Source organism: Rhamphochromis longiceps, linkage group LG11, assembly GCF_057381845.1.
Source record: "Rhamphochromis longiceps isolate RC_006_pf linkage group LG11, R_longiceps_female_GT1.1, whole genome shotgun sequence".
Lineage (NCBI taxonomy): Eukaryota > Metazoa > Chordata > Actinopteri > Cichliformes > Cichlidae > Rhamphochromis > Rhamphochromis longiceps.
Window position 1 is genome coordinate 36,167,713 of NC_140567.1, and position 18,459 is coordinate 36,186,171.

At 39.4% G+C, this 18,459-nt stretch overlaps 1 protein-coding gene across 3 annotated transcripts in view; it reads left to right on the forward strand.

The window, feature by feature from the left end:
• The window catches only part of otud7b (OTU deubiquitinase 7B), a 43,994-nt gene continuing 25,535 nt past the window's right edge, over positions 1 to 18,459 (forward strand). For 2 of the 3 annotated variants that reach the window (XM_085423849.1, XM_085423852.1), the window contains exon 1: positions 1 to 189. The gene's annotated coding sequence lies outside the window, so the exon portion shown is untranslated. Of the gene's footprint in view, positions 190 to 9,186; positions 9,233 to 18,459 lie in introns of those variants that run through there. The other variant, XM_085423851.1, reaches the window with a different exon arrangement.

An 18,459-nucleotide genomic window follows, 5' to 3' on the forward strand; every position in this document is an offset into this window, starting at 1 on the left:
TGTTGTAAGTGGTGGAGAAATTACTTTGTCGCTGGTGGTCCGGTTTGGGATTTTACGCACCGTTCTCCATATGAGGACACTAAAAAGTTAGAAGTCGTTGGTACTGGAAACGTATTTGCTACTTACAAGTTGGCACTTGCTGGAAAACTGAATGGGACGATGAAAACAACATCTGCGAGGCCGCTAAAGGTAAGCAGTAGAGGGATACTCCAGCTCCTAGCGTTAACGTAAGCTACCGTTAGCTTGCTGCTGATTAGCCAGGCTTGAAGTAGCCACTTGCTAGCCAAAGGTAACGGTTCGTTCTAATAACTGAAAAAAATGTACAGGACTTCTTTATGGTGAGCATTCATGCGCATGTCTGGCAGACTTTAAATGGACGATTATAATTACTAATGGGTGCAAATAAAGTTAGTGGGATATGTTTGAACGGTGCATGAACCTCATGCGTTTGAACGCCTCAAATGCGTTTATGTAAGCATGTTTATTGTTCCCTGATATTTCTTCTTCAAAGAATAGTTCTAGCCATTAAAAGCTGGCTCAGAGTCAGCAGTGGGGACAAGCCATCATCGTGTGTAGCGTTAGGATTCAGCGCAGAGCAGAACTGGTTTCTGAATACTGCCTCAGCTGTCAGCTAAGCAGTGTGAACACTGATATCAATTTCAGCTGATCTCTTTAGTAGTTGTGCATCTGCCTGTGGAAGTAAGTTAAGTCATCATCTCGTTTTTTCTGGGAGCTTCTAGTCACGATCCAGCTTATCGGAGTCCGCCTTTTATTTAAGGTGCATGTGTGATGTAACATTGACTTAAAAGACCAGCTCACAGGAAATTACCAGAGCCAGCTCTTCACACACCACAATTTCTAACCAAAACAACTGGGTTTATTGAGTCTGAATAAGCATCTAACTCTGTGTGAGGCTCCTGCCTGAGCTGACGGGTCACAGGGTTCACTGCTTTTTACTCATTCTGAAACTAGAACTAGGTTTATTTGGCATATTTTTCTCTACATCACCACAGCGAGAAAGTATTAGGTTGCACTCTGCCTTGAATTATTTAGGTCTTGTAGTTGTGGACTCTTTTGTTTGGACAGACAGGACAGACAGCCTATATGAAAAGTAGGACAGAGGTACAAGTTCTTCAGTGTATTTGGCCTACAGCAGGGGTGTCAAAAGTAATTTTAGTGAGCAGGGTATGTACAGCTCACTTTGATCCAAAGCTTGTTTGACGTATAAAACCACTGGATAATATCCTTTATATACACAAAATGTCTTTGTGTGAAGAAGTATGGGTACTTAGGAAAAACATTTGCAAATGATAAGCAGTCAAGGATCTCTTAGGCAAAAGGAGTGCAATTAAAACCAGTATTTCCACATTTCATCACTCTATTGGTGTTACATGTATTTTAAAATATATAGTGGCTATTTAAAGGCACATGACCTTCACACATGTATTTTGGATCTCAATAACACAAGTATTTTACTTCTGTCTGTAAAAGCAGAGAGAATTGCAAGTGTCTTCTCTGAAATTTGCACGCTTTGCAAAGCCATCCAGAAGGCCAGGCTGGGTGTGCTTTGACTGCTGATTTTGATTAAAAACAAAACGCACACTGTAATAAACACACAGCAGTGAAGAGGAAGCTCGTTGAGAAGTTAGGTATGGTGTAGTAGGAAAAAGAAACACATTCAGCCCTCCACCCATACTCACTGTTTCCAGTGGCTGTGAAGGATGATGCTTGAAATGTAGGACACACAAGCAACTGCTGATCAGTACCAGTGTGGAAAGTTGAATGAAACTACCAGTGCACTTTGACTGTAATATTTGTCTTTTCGCGAGTGACTTTTGCAGCTCGATCTGATCTGATTTGATCACAGCTTTCGGTGTGTTAATTTGATCAATTTCCAAATCTTATTTTCATGTCCCTGAATTTTCAAGTCCCCATATGTACTGATTTGTGTCTATATACATAAAGTAAATATTTTTCACCTCTAAAGGGTGCAAGAAGTCTACATTTAGAGACTGGAGGGGTTGGTGGTGCTGTGAATCATTAGGATGGTTACAATTCAACAGCATTATTTTGATTATTCAAACTGCTTAATTAAAAAAAAAAAACAGAATTAAACTACAGTGGTTGTCACTTCTTTTTAGCTTAGTTTTCTTGGTTGTCAGCATGACTATGCTGGACAACAAGCCGTAGACATGAATCCTTCTTCCTGTTTAAATGCGTCACTCTCAAAGCTTTGCTAACTGTCATTACGAAAGTAGCCCAATTTTTGGCCATGAACGTGGAAAAATAGATTTTCTTCTCAACAGAGATTTTTTTTTTTTTTTTCAATTTTGTTTTTTTGTTACGTAGTTTAAAATGTAAAGAAAGAGAAAGTGTTGAAAATATAGATTATAAACTTCAAGGTGAGCATTTTAATTGTTGCCTTCTCAGTGTTTTAAAACTGGGCGTGATGTATCTGACTAAATTATGCCAAGAAGTTGTTAGATAACAACCTAAATGATCCTTTTTTTTTTTTTTCTAACAATGTCTGTAATTTGAAGAAAACAACTTTGTTTTATTCAGGATGAAATCACAGGGATTCATATGTTGCTGCATTGGTCAACTAATATGAATGCAATGAAGGGAACATTTATCAACATTTTAAACATTTTTATTTTCATAGGTGCAGTCAGTGAAGTTTTTGACCGCACCTCATATTTGCACCCATTATCTCACTGTTGGTAATTAAAGTGATAAAGCTGCCCAACAGTTCATGGTGGCAACTATTTACCATGATGCTCAGTTTTTCTGAGGGTTTGTGTCAGGTTTCATTATACAAGTCCTCAACACTTGAAGGAACATATTATATTGATTCATACAGCAGCAGAGAGAGCACCTCAGGCGAGTATTTTAAGAGGGGTGTAGCATCCTTCTGACTGCAAGACAGTTTCCAAACTGGCAGGGTGTAAAAGTAAAAAAAAGAAAACTGAAAACAAAAAGTGCTCTGCTGCTTTGTAAATATGTGGATTATAGGCACAGGTATGCAGTCTATTAAATTGCCTTCTCAGTGCACTAAACAGGCAGTAGCTCAGCCTGCATCCAGTGGAACAGAACAAAACAAACATTACTGAGTTATTGCTCTTTGATTTCCCTCGAACCATTTGAATTTGGTTGATCCAAGTTTAAATATGTGGTTTGTAATCTGCAGTGTATCATATGCATCAGATCTCTTAACAGGATTCAAATGTTATGTGGTTGGGAGTTCACAGTAGCCTCGGGTCACAGTGACACTGATGGTGCCCACTCAAGAGGTTTTGTTCTCGAAGGGAAATCACCAAGACCGGGGCTAAAATGTTTTTAATTGCTTTTTTCTAAAGTTGGTTTTAGTTTGGCTAACTTTAAAATACATTTTGCTTTATCAAAAAATAACAGGACAATGCTTACATTTATATCAACCAAAGACCTTTTACCTAAACTCAGTACAAAGCAGTCGCGCTTACCTTCATATTGACAAAGGCTTTGTTTGAGCCAGCGTGCTAAACTGTATCTCACTCAAATTTAGTTTGCAAGCTCTTTTATTGTTAATGAACGATTACAAAACTGTGTGGAGTGGGACATGAGCTTTTTCACCTTCTGAAGCATTGCATGCCCTGCTGTCATCCAAAATGATGAGATGTAACTAGACACTTATATTACCTGTGTAACAGGGTTTGTCATGACTCTGGCAACATGAAGTTTTATGAGCTGATGGTCATGGGCTTATTTGCACACTGTTTTGCAGTTACATGTGGCAATAAAGACAGAGCAGCAGTGACTCTTGAGTTATACTTCACATGACGGACAGCCAGTTGAACTTGTTTGACTTTCTGTATGACTTTCTTTAAGGTTTTGTGCCAGTTAGTGTGAGAGTGCTGTAAACATGTGTCACACACTTATTTTGCTGAATATCCTTTGTGGCTGTCTTGGTGAATATAATGTTATACAAGCTAACCTGTCTGTTTCAGCCATGCAGAGGGTATGAAAATTTAAATTTTCCTCTCGCTGAGTTCCCCCAAACAGCTGCTCACTGTCAGCGGTGCAGTGTCAGTTACACGGCCAGGCCCGTTTGGCCTACTCCCACAGGAAAACACGGTCAGATTAATAAGTAAGTAGATGAGGTTAGTAGGACAACCAGATGATTTTTTTCCTGTTAAGTGTGCATGTCCCACTGGTGGTAAGGCATGAACTAAGCCTTGTTTTGTTTGGACTCTTTGCAGATTTCCAAAAAAGACTTAAAACCCACATCCATCTGTGCTCTTATATCTTAAAGTAGCACTATTTAGAAACACAGGAAGGGGATAAGATAAAAGGCAAAAACAGTTTTAGTCTCTGCACTGCCACAGCGACACGAGGATCAATAGGTGGCTTGTCTCTAAGAGGTCTCCATGTCCAGACAGCAACTCATAAAACTCTTTGCAGCCCCACCCTCCCCACCATGGCTGGTTGCCTGCCAGTCTTGTGACACAGCAGCTAGCCAGTGCCCAGGGCCATTTGTGTCCAGGATGGGTAGATACTATGAACTGAGGTGCTTACCTGGGTGCCAGCAGCTGCTTTACTTTGAAAACATGCATGTTTGAGTCCAAAATTTGTCATTTTATACCGTTTCTTCGTTTGTTTATGAGTAAAATATTTTTATTTGTGTAAAGAAAAACACAAAAATCAGGCATCTGTTGACACTCATTATATACCGTAGTACACTATACTATAGTATAAACTATATTTGATTTATCCTCCAAACTGGGGAAACTCTGTAGTCTTTGACAAAATAGCTATGACCATTAGAGGAGTTTATAGTTCATAAAGGTGAAGTACACTTTATCAAAACAAATAAGACATTTCACTAAAATAAAAGCTAGTTTGAAATCAAAATAAATGTAATTTATATTTAAATAAAAATACTTAGTGGTAATATAATTTATAATTATTATTTTAAATTCACCCAGCAAAATACTAAATGCAGAAAAACAGCATAGCAACTATGAGATGACATTTCAGCCGGTATATGTAACAGTAAAGGTTTGTCTTGCATTTGAGAAAAAAAAGTTTTTATTTATTAAGTGGCCAAAATACAGTGCATACTTACAAAAACTCATTTTAAGCAGGTATTTGAACAGCATTGACATATACATATATTAAATACAAAATTGTTCTTAGGCTACAAGTGCAACTTAGGGATGTCACTGATACACAGGTTGAAACTTTTTACATATCAGATGATATAAGTTAAAAAAATATCAGTAAATAGATGCTGGCCACACAGGTCCTCACCCCATGTTCCAGGTCTCCACTCTACACCCATGTTAAGTTGTGGATAGCAGGATTATGCCCGGTCTGTGTTTAGTTAATTCATGCGGTTGACAGAATAGAGGCCAACGCAAACTAAGGTGTAACAGTTTTATTTGTTCCACCTGAAAAACTATAATCCAATACAGCATGGGCTGCCACTCCCATGAGAAAAGCTGTGGTAGTGAAAGCTTGTTGTATCACTTACTTTGATCACTGTACCACACCAGACTCAAGAATTTATTACAGCTGTACTTGCCAGAACCTCACAGTCTTATCTGTCATCACCACAGTGCTATTTGTCTTTCACTTTTTAAGCAGTGGTTGTTTTATCTATTGTTGCAGATACAACTTTTTCCTTTATGATAGGAATAAATGTTTTCAGCCGATTGGTCTTTGAGGAAGTTTATTATGCTCATTTCTAGCTACATGGTTTTGTTCTTTGACTCTGCAAGGGTAGCTTTGCATGAGTCACAGTTTCAAAAAATCCTCAGTTGTTTTATTGTCCTGTTTTCTCTTCTTTTGGCTGTTCATGGTAAGCAAAGGGCTTTAACAGTGTGTGGGTGGGGCTTGTGTACTCGCTATAATATCATCCAAAGCCAAGTTTAGAAAAATAGTTTGAAATGACTGCCCTATTTGTACGCTGTGTGCGTGTATGAAACTTCAGACATTTTAAAGTATTCTGGATTGTTTGGACTTCTGAAGGAGCTGGTGCACTGCAGCTGATGCATGGTTAACGCAGACCAACATAGAAGTGAATTAAATACATTGGCCCGTTTTAATCTGTACCTAGAGCTGGGCGATATGAGATTTTTTCATATCACGATATGTTTTTTTCATTTCAGGCGATAACGATATCTATCACGATATAAGCCAAATAACTATATTTGTAAGATTTAAATGTGCCGTTGCTCACAAGTAAAATGTGAAATAATCAGCAGCTTGTTTTTATTTAAATATTTATTTCCCATAATAAGTTCAACAGGGTAGATGTACTTAAGGAACATGAGACTTTTTCAGATAAATAAAGGCAAATATTGCAAACTATACAAAAGGCAGCCGCTAAAGCGTTTAAGTTTCAAAATAGAACAAACAAAACAGACTAAATTGTCAATTCCACTTAGAAACAAAATATTAATTCTAAAAATAAATCTTAGTTTGTTTTACAGAAGAACAGACAAAACTGACTAACTTTTGTCAATATCAAATAAACTGAGAACTAAAAGGAAATTCTCAACCTCTCCTTGTTGTATAGCTGAGCTTTTCAAACAGTTTTAACAGTTACTTTAGTCTGACAAAAGCCGAATGACGAATTAGCGCTTCCAGTCAGAGACTGAGGCTACGTCCACACGTACACGGGTATTTTTGAAAACGGAGATTTTCCGTTTACGTTTTAAAAAATAATCCCGTCCACACGTAAAGGCAGAAATGAAGGAAAACGCTGCTATGAACATGCCAAAGCAGCAGGTGGCGCTAGATTCCTAACCGTACCGAAATGTTGGCCAATCAGAAGTCTAGAAGCCTCGGTGGGAAAAAGTAAACAAAGCTGGGGCATAGAAGCAGAACCGAGTCGTATGTGTGGACGGACAGTAACTGTGTGTATATGTAAGCATTTAAACACTGCAGAGAGTAGAATTAACAGTATTGTAGAAATTCATTTCACCGAAACAATAACGTGGCGCACAGTGTGACGCATGCACCAGTTTATTGTATTTCCAGACTTGCTTTCGGCACATTTACAGTGCGGCTACTCTATTTTTTGTCAGACTTGAAATAGCCGAAATACCTTCACACTACGGAACTTCTATGGCTCTTCCGTTCGACAATCTCTCCGGCATTGGAACCATCATCTGTTTTCTCTTCGGTCACGCTCGGTTGATTTTTCTAGTCGGCACACTCATTTCCTCCATTACCCGCTGGCTGCTTCCCAAACAAACACACGTGCGGCTTGGCACTTGTGCTGTATGTAACAAGTCACGCGACGTGACGCTGCGGATGTGATTGGTTCGGCTCTGCGCTACTTAATTTGGATTGGCTGACCTTTTTTTTTTTTTTTTTTTTTTTTTTTTTTGAGGACAAGAGCGGCGAGGTCTATCGCGATAGCTTAATTTCTCTATCGAGTAAAAGTTATATCGCGATACATATCGTTATCGTTCTATCGCCCAGCTCTGTCTGTACCATATTTATCTTTTTGAGTCATTAGTTAATTTTGGACTTTAAAGTACTGCAGAACCATGCTGGTTCATGCAGCAGTCATGTGTCCTGTATTCCACCTTAGGGCTGTTCGATATAACGATATATATCGGATGACGATATAAAAACATCTATCGTTGTATTTTACACTATCGTTTGTATCGTGGTGTCGCAAAATAAACTGTTTACGGCAATATTTTTTCATGGTTTTGATGGTCACTGTAGTGGCTATATTCATTTCTTAAAGTTCTCTCTTTCTCTTATATTTAATATAACCACACGACTGACGGACAAGCGCCTCTTTTTATTCGTTGTCGTTAGCAACAACAACAGTAAAACCATCACGTGTCTGCTTATTTTCCACAAAGTTTTCACAATAAAGCTCAAGATCCTGTTGAGACTTTCCAAAATAAACTGAATCACGTGAAAGAGCATGCAGACTATTTACGGATGAGAAGCAAAAAAGAGCCGTCAGGTGCTAAAAAATAAACCTTAGACTCAAACGTTAGAACAGGCTTTTCCCCGCAGCACGCCGTGTAATAAATACTCACAAAGAAAACGGCGGCCGTTACAACTTATGTCTAAAAATGTATCGTTTCATGCATCGGTTAAAACACTCGACTCCAGGTACACGACGCCCAGCTGGAAACACTTCCTGCAAGTCGAGCTGCCCGAGATTCACAGAACTTTCAGAAAATGTAAAATTTTTGTGATTTATATCGTTATCGGGACGATAGATGTCTTAATATTGGGATATGAGATTTTAGTCATATCGCACAGCCCAATTCCACCTGGTAGTTTACATTGTTAGATCACAGAAAGGCACAGAGGCAGGTGGTGTCATAGTGATTTAGAAACAAACGTTAACTGGGGTTGCACATTATTGTATGGATACAATATGGATAATTAGTTTAACCAGCTATTATTTTTGCTGCTGACTAGTGAGAACAGAGATCATTTAGTTGACTGTTCCACAAAATCTAAAGGTTAACAGGACTCCATCAGGACCAAATGAGGACTTCTGACTGACGGATTCTGGTGTTTAGGTTGGCAGCTGTCTGAAATACTGAAACAAACTCCTAACAAGTGAGGTGATTTCTATTAAATTCTGTCCTTCACAGCTAGAACAACACTAACTGTAAGGTGGGTGGCAGTAAAGCTGGACTCATTGATCAGCATCAGTGTCTTTAAGTGGATGTTCAGTTTGGTAAATTCGGCAGTTGTAGTAAATCACTCAACATGTTCTTTGAGATTAATGTTTATTTCAAAGCATATTATTGGGCATGTGCCTTTTCTTGTGCAGACTAGGGGACATTATCGTCTCCTGCTCTGCCTCGTTGATCCAGGACATCAGGAGTAATCCCACACACAGCCCTAATGAGGAGCCTGTTCCCCCAGGATGACATCATATGGGGTGTGACGTGAAGTCACCCTGCTGTGTATAGCGACTGGCCTGCAGCACGTGGGGATTCACATGAGCATTAGTGCTGCATGCCTGCAGAGGCTGGTGCTTGTTTAGCCGCTGGCTTTAGATCGGGCAGGGCTTGGTTGGCTTCACATTCAGCCTGATTTAGTAGATCTTCACTGTTGTAGGTATTGTACTTGCAAGTCACAGATCCATTTTGTTTCTTGTATTAAGCAGTTTCTAAGCTCTTTTATTTACAACAGTTTTTGTATTGCAGGACTGGAACGAATGTGCTTAATTTTAAAATGGCGCAGCCGAAGATCAAGTTGGAGTGTAAGAAATGTCTTGTATTCCTTGAGGGTTGATATGCAAATGAAAGCAGTAGTCATCTCACTTGCCTTTTAAATGTGAATTATGCAATACTAATTGTTTAGACATGAAGCAAAAAGGATATTTTGGCATCAGTGTCATCCCTGTAACATCAAATATTGCCAGTTTATTTTAAAATTAATGCACGGATCAAAGCAACAGAGGAGGTGATTTTAGTCATCTTTAAGATTGGTTAGGCTTGCCAAAGCAACTTTAGACTTATCACCTTTGGTCAATAATCACAGCTCAAACACTGTAGTATGTGTTATTGTGTAGAAGTGCTTGCATTCACATTCACTTCACTTGGGTAGGACCCACAGGTACAGGGTCATCTAACTATAATTGGCAACGCCCTCTTTTTTTCCCTGCTCTTCTTTTAAAGTCCAGTTGCTGCTAATCATCTACTCTGACCTTTCTCATGTCATGTTTACTGGTAAAGTCTTGGTTACTTGGTTGGGCGGTCCTCCATGTCATTCAGCTGTATCACCAAAGATGAGCTTGTGTCATGTTTGGACATGCACATGGGAATCCTGTGCTATTATTGTAATCATCTTAATTAATTTTCTAGAGGCAAAACACACTTTGTTATTTACTGTGAAAATTTCCAGCCTTTAGAATATTTAGGTAGGCAGTTTTAAGATGGATGCAGAGGCTTGTGCTTCTTCACAGAGAATACAAATCACTGAGTCCACCAAGGCCAGCTGAGGACTTTTGTAAACCGGTTTAGAGTTTAGGATGACAGCTGCAGGAAGCAATTTATCCATCAGTCTCTGTGCTGATGTCCTTCAGAGGCACAGCAGCATTTCTCGCCGGATGTTCAGCAGCACTGGACCAGCATTTGTGTGTCTGTGCACCTCTTTTGGTCTGCAGAGCACAGACTTCCATGAAGTCATGCAGGGGTCATCATTCTTAATGTCTTATTTTGGGTTTCTTTTTGTGTGCGCCTCTGAACCAGTAATGCATTGATGGCAGATTAGCTTCCACTTCCCCCTCTCACTTTGAGGATCAAATACCCTCATTACATTTTCTGCTGTTTCAGTCACCCATCGCACTGACCCTGTGCACAAAGCAGTGTGGTCTCTGTGTGGTATGTGGGAATGCCACTTATAGTCCCCTAAAGCCCTTTTCCACAGCCGCCTGCTTCATGTGGGGTTGTTAATTATCGCTCCTTGACTGGTGATTACTGAGCCTGACTGCAGAGACATGCCCCGGGCATAGCCTAGGACCCTCTGAGGTCTAGTAAACCATCATAATGGACAGGAAAGGAGGAAATAAAGATTGGCCTGCACCTGTATGTAAATGAGTAATCATAACTATCTCAGCATTAATGCTACATGTTACTATATTAATTTCATGATAACACATGTACAGGTACAGTTAAACTAATCAGTTATTTTCTTGGTTAATCTATTAATTATTTGTCAAAACTTTGTCAGTTACTAAAAGTGAAAAGGTTCATCTGCTAAGGATGGCCTACTTTTTTGTTTTTGGAATATTTGAGTCAAGACGTTCTTGTGGATTTAAAGAATTAAATGATTAAACTTTTTCCTTTGTTTTCTTACTGGTTTTGTACATATTTAGTTTTCTAAATTTATGTAAAAGGACCATTCAGGCAGAATCTTAATGACCATGGATCAGAAATCACTTGCTGCTGTCAATTAAGGCATATCCTGTTAAAGAGGAAAATGTGTGCTTGTTTATTTTCATCGAGAAGTTGTTGATGCCACTGTATCCATTATATAAAAATCAGCGCTCACGTTTCTTGTTCTTGTCCACTGATATGTGAGTCGGGTGATTCATGCTGTGGCATTCAGAGCAGTATTTTAGAGGAAAGTGGACTAAGTGAAGTCAAACATCTCTCCTACATGCTCTGCTACACGATGACATCAGCTCTCAGACACTTTGATAAACACTTGTGTTCAGAAGCTAATACTGCCCATTTCAGCTGGCTGGACTTGGCTATTATTACTTTGCTCCAGTGAATATCAGCAAGAGTTTACGTCTGGCTGAAGAAAAAGTTGAAGCTTTCCACTGACCAGGAGACATTTTGTCCTAAACCATCACTGTACCTCAATCAGAACGCCTCTGTGTGCAGACTACATACACTACATGCACTTTGTGCTTACTTGCGTGGTGCATGTATACAGTGTTGGGAAGGTTACTTTTAAAATGTATTCCATTACAGAATACAGATTACATGCCCCAAAATGTATTCTGTAACGTATTCCGTTACGTTACTCAATGACAGTAACGGATTCTGAATACTTTGGATTATTGGATTACTTAATATATTATCATGCTGTTTACAACTACGTGAATGTACTATTGCTGTGTGATTTATTACTGTTACTGAAGGTCCGCGACTCCGAACTGTAGTAAAGGGACCTCTGACTTCTGGGTTCTGTGTCGGGCTCGTAGCCGAAAAATAGCTTTACTTTGTTGTGTGGGTCAACTTTTCTTGCGAGAGACAGAGAGAGGCGTTGAAAGACTGCTCCAACGGAACTTATTGTTTTCGGAGGAAAACACGAACACAGTGTACAGTCGAGTCTTAATAGCTTACTTACAACTGGGCTCGTCAGGCACTCTTCTTGGCTGAAGTGGTTATTATTATATTTACATGCTTCCAGCTCCCGTTTTTCCTCGATGACAACTCGTACCTTTCCACTCCCCTTTTTCTCCCTCCTCGCGCTCACAGACCCATAACGTGTATGGCAGTCCATTCTCCCTGCAACACGGACTACACTGCCCATGATGCTACATTCTTTACGGTGTGTTCACACCGAACGCGAACAGCGAACACCGAAGCTATGCTTGTAGCATTCTGCCTGTTAGCTTAGCACAACAACAACGAAAAGGCGCTCTCTCACCCAGGAAACACACAGTCGCAGAGAGAGAGAGAGCGTCGCCCTGTAACCATGGCAACCGTAAAGCTGCCGCCTGGAACAACAGAACGTAGCTGTCAAACAAAACCCAAACAGTCCTGACCCGCGACAATATGAAACAGGAAAGTACCGCAGTGTAATCCATTTATTTCAACAAAGTAACTGTATTCTGAATACCACCTTTTTAAACGGTAACTGTAACGGAATACAGTTACTCATATTTTGTATTTTAAATACGTAACGGCGGTACATGTATTCCGTTACTCCCCAACACTGCATGTATATCAACAGGGTAGTGTTGCCTCAAGTCTAACACAAAAGGTCATACACTTAACTGCTTTTTGTATACATGCAACGTGTTGGTTTCTGACCAAAACTTATGCTAAAGTCTTTTAAAAGCAACAGTTTACCATGCATGAACAGCAAATAACACCAAAATGTGTGTAATCTCACTACTTTTTACCTCCTGCCTGAAATTTGGTTGCTGGTCCCTCCTCTTAAATTACTTAAATTCTGCCATTTTGACAGTTTAATAATTAACCACTAATTAGCAGATGTCAGTGTCTGTGCATTGTACCTGTACAGATTTGAAACCAAGCTAGCTGTTTGACATAAAAAATCTGAAATGAAAATCAAGTAAATACAGTCATAAAACTTGCTGTAGATATTACATTTGTAGAGGTTGTATTTAGGACCGGACCAAAATCCAAAGAAAACAGCTTTACTGTAATGTGTGGTTGAAAAAAAGGAAATGTATATTGTGGTAAGGAATATTACAGTGTATTGTTGCGTGGTTATGTTCCCATCTTGAAAGCTCTTTATAGGAAAAGGAAAAGTCCAAAAATAAGAGATCATTTTGGTATTGTTAGGCCTTTGTTAGGCCTAAAGAGGTCTTTGACAAGCATTAATTGAGACTTTTCTTTTTAAACAGGAAACTCTGAAGACATGCATTCATACAAAGGAAAGGAAACATAAGCATACTCTAGCTTATTAGGTCATCCACTCTCTAAAAACCTTGCTAACTGGTGTTTTGTGTTTCAGTCAGCTTAAGGACCAGAGAATGATGATTCCTAAGAACAGTGCACTTTCAAAAAACATAAATGGTTTTTGTTAATGAAAATTAGCTCTGAATGATAAAGGATTTCATGCTTTCAGAAGGAGAAGATGACGTCACTGATTTGATTGTCTTTGATTGAAGCATTACACGTTCCTTGGGTTTTGTCCCCGACAGTGTTTAAATCTTAGCCATCAGCTGTTTTTGAGCTCTCGACTGTGCAGACTTTCTATGTTTAAACTGTGATTAGGAGTGGATTATTTTTAGGCTATCTGAAACAGGAGGTTGCTCTAATTCTGGCAGCTCAGATTAGATGGTAACTCTCTGTTTGCATTGGTGGTGGTGCTTACACAGTTGTTATTGCTCTGGTTTAGATGTAAAGATAGACACTCAGAACAAGTGCGCAGCTGTGTAATGGACATTCACGGACCCTGTTTTCATGAACAATGCTAATAGTTGACCTAAATGTCTGTGAATGTGTTTTTCTCCCCCTTATTACCAGTGTCGCACTATTTTTAGACCAGATAAACTGGAGGAATTTCTTGGTTCAGTCATGAAGTTTAAAACGGCTGCAGTGTGCAACTCAAATGTGAAAACTGTGATCAAATGATCTGTAAGTAAATCCTGTTTTCTTCACCTTGTTTTGCCTTGAGCACTCATCCAGGGGAAAAAACAGAGGTTCACATGGATCAGGTTTGCCTGTTTCTGAGCCAGCAAATGGGATAGGCAGGCTGTGAGAGGGACATTAGACTTTGCATATTTTTTGTTTGATGACTGGACAGCTTTTGGACTCATCCAGCTCAGGTGGCACGGCCTGGAGAGGGCGGGCATGGTGTGGAATCTCTGACATCAGCTGTGTGTGCATTCGGGATGGTGGTGTTGTCTTACGCATTACACACACAGACGCCCGCAGATGGTGGCTAAGCCAGCAGGGTTGAAATGTGTTTTTATTTTCCTTGCAGGGAGGCTCATCTCACCTACTTTGTTTAATTTTTTAAATTCCTGACTTGTTTGTAAACATTCGTTAGACCTGACACTTCTTGCAGCGTACTCTTGCAGAGACAAGCCAAGTGGAAGAAAAATAAGTAGGAATGCAGCTATCCAGCTTTTTCAGTTCTCATACCTTGCTTTCTGATCCAATACTGATCCAGTACTAGATTTACATTAAAAAGCTGGATTCCTCACTGAATCATTCTTGTTTATGCAAATCAGCTTTTTTTTTTTCTTGGATCAAAATGGGTCTTTGGGTCGTGACTGTACATGAAAGCATGATTGGTCTGCATATAGTTAATTTGTTGAAGTGTATTCATTTAACTGTTCTTTCTGCTCATTTGATCAACTAAAAGTGTATTTTATGATTATTATATTTACCCAAATGCTGGACTCGATTTAAACATTGCTTTGCCAGTGTTGTAAAAGAAACTAACAGATAATTAAGGCAACAAGAAGCGTTGGTCTGGACCTCGCACCTTTGCACCTGTCGGGACTTTATATCAGTATATAGCGGTCTTACAGGCCTGGACTTTTGCCAAGTACTGTTGGCTGTGAAAACAACAACAACTAAAGTCTCCTAAACAGAATGAGGGGGAAATGTGGTTCGGATACTTCTTTAGTTTTAATCATTATTAGATTCTTTAGATTTACATTCAACATCATACTGCAAATTGTTATAGACCCTGAGCAGGTGCTGAAAGCTGAAGCTCTGTTGTGGTGGCACATTTTGCAGTTAAATCACAAAGTACTGCAAAGACATTACAAAAGGTTGTTGGCAAATGAGCTTGAAACTCTAAATCGTTGGTCCTCCTTGCTATTTTGGCTGTCCTTACTGCAGCCAGTGGACTAAAGATACAAAGTAGGATTGTATTGATTAGATCACCTCTGTAGATTGGTTCATTGTCATGGCATCTCATATAACTTTTTAAGGCAGTATCAGAACGTATCGACATATCAGAGTAGTGTGCCTCTAAATAAAATCAATAACCTTATTTGGAAAGACTATAACCCATCTTTCCTGCAGCTACAACAGAGCTTTTGCTGTTTTTAAGACAAAAGACACTGTCTGAGTCTGATGAAGAAGCTTTTTCTTTTCTTTTTTGCTAATGGACTTGAACTGGTCCGCTAGTCCCCATAATTCATATGTCAGCAACATGCCTGTGCATTTCCCCCTGAGCTGTAGTTCAGTGGGATTATTGATTTTCCTCCAATGACCAGCTTGCTAGCATATTTCCTTTTGTCCAGGGCAATAGGCACACTCAAATTTACTCTATTGATTTCTGAGATGTAACCCAATAGCAACTGAAACCATACGTCTCTCCCTGAGAATGCAGCAGTTTAAAGTCCTAAATATTGTAATTGAATTGTGAAACTGTTTTTTTTTCTCTTCAGTGATAGTAAATTAGTTAAAAGTGCTTCATAAATGAATTAAGGGAAAATGAGAATTGATGCAGACCATGTCTGCGGCAGCCTAGCATTAGCTTGAGGCTGTTTCTGCAGTGCTTCGGCATTATACAAGCCCTTGGAAAGTGATGTGCCTACACTATTCCTATGATGCATCCATTTGCCCTTGAAGATGGGGTCAACGTAGTCGCAAAAGAAAGCATTGCCCGGCCCTATAGAAGGATATTGCAATATAATGAGAGGATTTTGCACCGCTCTGCGCTCTGTTTGCTTTGCTGTGCATTTTCTTGTCCAAGACTGTTGTCTGATAAGGCCATTCTGTTTTTTTAAGCCTTCTACTTATTATGTTGAGGAGACTGAAGCAGCACTTCCTATACACAAGCAGCAGAGCCATTGTGCTGCACCCTTCATATGAGGGCAACTTTGGAAGACCTAGGTGAAGATCTCGATTTTCCTCCATTCCTCAGCCAGGCAATGATCAGCCTCCTTCCCAGCTGTAGCTTTCTTATGTAATGAGCCAGTGTAGGCTGACTGAGCTCAGTCAGTAACCAGATTACAGCGCTCCACAGATTCAGACAGCTGAAGGACAGCCATCTCACCTAGGGCTGCTCAATTAATCGAATTTTAATCACGATTACGATCTGGGCTTTCAACGATCATTAAAAATGACTGAGCCGATTATTAGCCCCTCCCTCATTTATCCGCGACACCTTAAAGGCCGGTCCGTGAAAATATTGTCGGGCATAAACCGGTCCGTGGCGCAAAAAAGGTTGGAGACCGCTGATTAAGGGGACCCGAGGGAAGCTCGGAAAGCTAAGCAGAAATTATTTGGAGAGTGACTGCCGTTGGTTGAAAAGAGTTAAAAAAAAAAAAAAAACTTCAGTGGTGTTGCACACCATTTTATATTATTTTTTTAAAAGTCATTGTTAACCCTTTAAAGCCGGTCAGAGCAGCACGCTCCGTTTTGCGTAACTATTTTTAAATCCCTGTAGAACCTGAACCGTGTAAGCTAGCGCAATAATTTGTTTTGCATATGAAACCGGAGGAGTTGTACTTACATCTGATGCCATCAGCTTGTCCTCGGTCACGGTTTTGTTCCACATATAGCTTTGCAAAAATTGCATAAAAAGCGCTTGCAGGAACAAAAACATAATATTCCAGAAACACGCTTTGCCGATCCGATCAGCTGTTCGTAACACTTCCCACAGTGAAATGATGCACATGCTGTTTTCTTTGCAAATTTGCATCATAGGATTGTTTTTTGTTTTTCCTGCAGTATATAAAAATTGCTGTATCTCCAAAATAAAACTATGAAGACACTCAAAATAAATTTCCTGTGGTGGGAAACTATTTTTTGCAACTTTTTTTGTATTTAAAGTTTTGAGGGATAAACCTCTTAAACTTCTCCAAGTAGAAATATATGTAAACAAAACAAAAGCGATTTTCAAATTTTTTTTGTAGTTTATTGCACTTTTTTGCAATTTATGTAATTACTATGGACTTAATGCATACATATTATTAAAATATGGGCTATAACAGTTGTATTGATGTATAGCAACTTGAAATGCTCCCACAAATGGCACTACAGCATATAAAAAAAATAAATAAAAATAATATAAGCTCTGGTGGACTTGGTTCTATAGTAGGTCTTAAAGGGTTAAATAAATATCGTCAAATAATCGTGATCTCAATTTCAGTGAAAATAATCGTGATTATCATTTTTGCCATAATCGAGCAGCCCTAATCTCACCACACCTTTGTTTTTCTTTCTGCTGGCTTCCTTCAGCAGCATGGTTGGTGTTTACTGTGATTGATTGTTCGCAGCTTATCCACCCTGTTTCTGAAGCACTTAAAAACTGGCTTCGACTCACTGAGAAGAAATCGCAAGAAAGCCATTGCTCTGCTCTGTTTATATGCATGTGGCTGTTTTTTAAGGACAGTATGCTATGCCTACGCCTTGCAGACAATTCAGAGCTTACTGTGACTGACAAGTCAGACAACAAAAGAGTGATTGAGACTTGAGCACATCAGTCATGTGGCTATACAAGTATTTCCTAAAGTATCTCTCTAAAGTCCCCTTGTTAGCTGCCAGGATAGCCTGAGTAGTATTGTGTTATTTAAGCTAATAAAGATCACTGACAGGGTTTTTCCTGGATATATCATTTATATATCAAGGTTTTAGCCTTTTAATTGTAATTTAAAAAACAAGAATATTTTTGTTGATCAAATAACCAGATGTAAAAGGAAAATTCCTAGTTTTCTAAGTGTGTGACCAGTCATGCTTACATATTGAGTCAGGACTCAATCCAAAAATAAAAATCCAGATTGATACCAGAGTTATCCACAGATACACTTCACTTGGATGAACCATGCAAGTATATTAACAACCAGGGAAGTACGTGGTTATGTGTTTTGTTTTGTTTTTGTTTTGTTGTTTGTGTGTTTTTAGTTTGGTGTCTGCTAAACACCTATTCCTGGTCTAGTCAGGTTGCTGATGATGTTGTCTTCTGTTCCATTAAGCTGCTTTCCCATAGAGCAGCGGTCCTCAACCCCCGGGCCTCGGACCGGTACCGGTCCGTGAGTCGTTTGGTACCGGGCCGCGAGAGTTGAGGCTCAGGTGTGAAATGTATGGTTTTCAGGGTTTTCGTTATTTTGTTTTCGTTTTTATCATTAACTCTGTTTTCCTGGGTCTTTTCACGTGTGTTATGAATAAATCTTCTTTTTTTCGGTACCGGTACTAGTTTTATTTTGTTGTATTTATCCGCGACACCTTAAAGACCGGTCCGTGAAAATATTGTCGGGCATAAACCGGTCCGTGGCGCAAAAAAGGTTGGAGACCGCTGCCATAGAGGATCTAG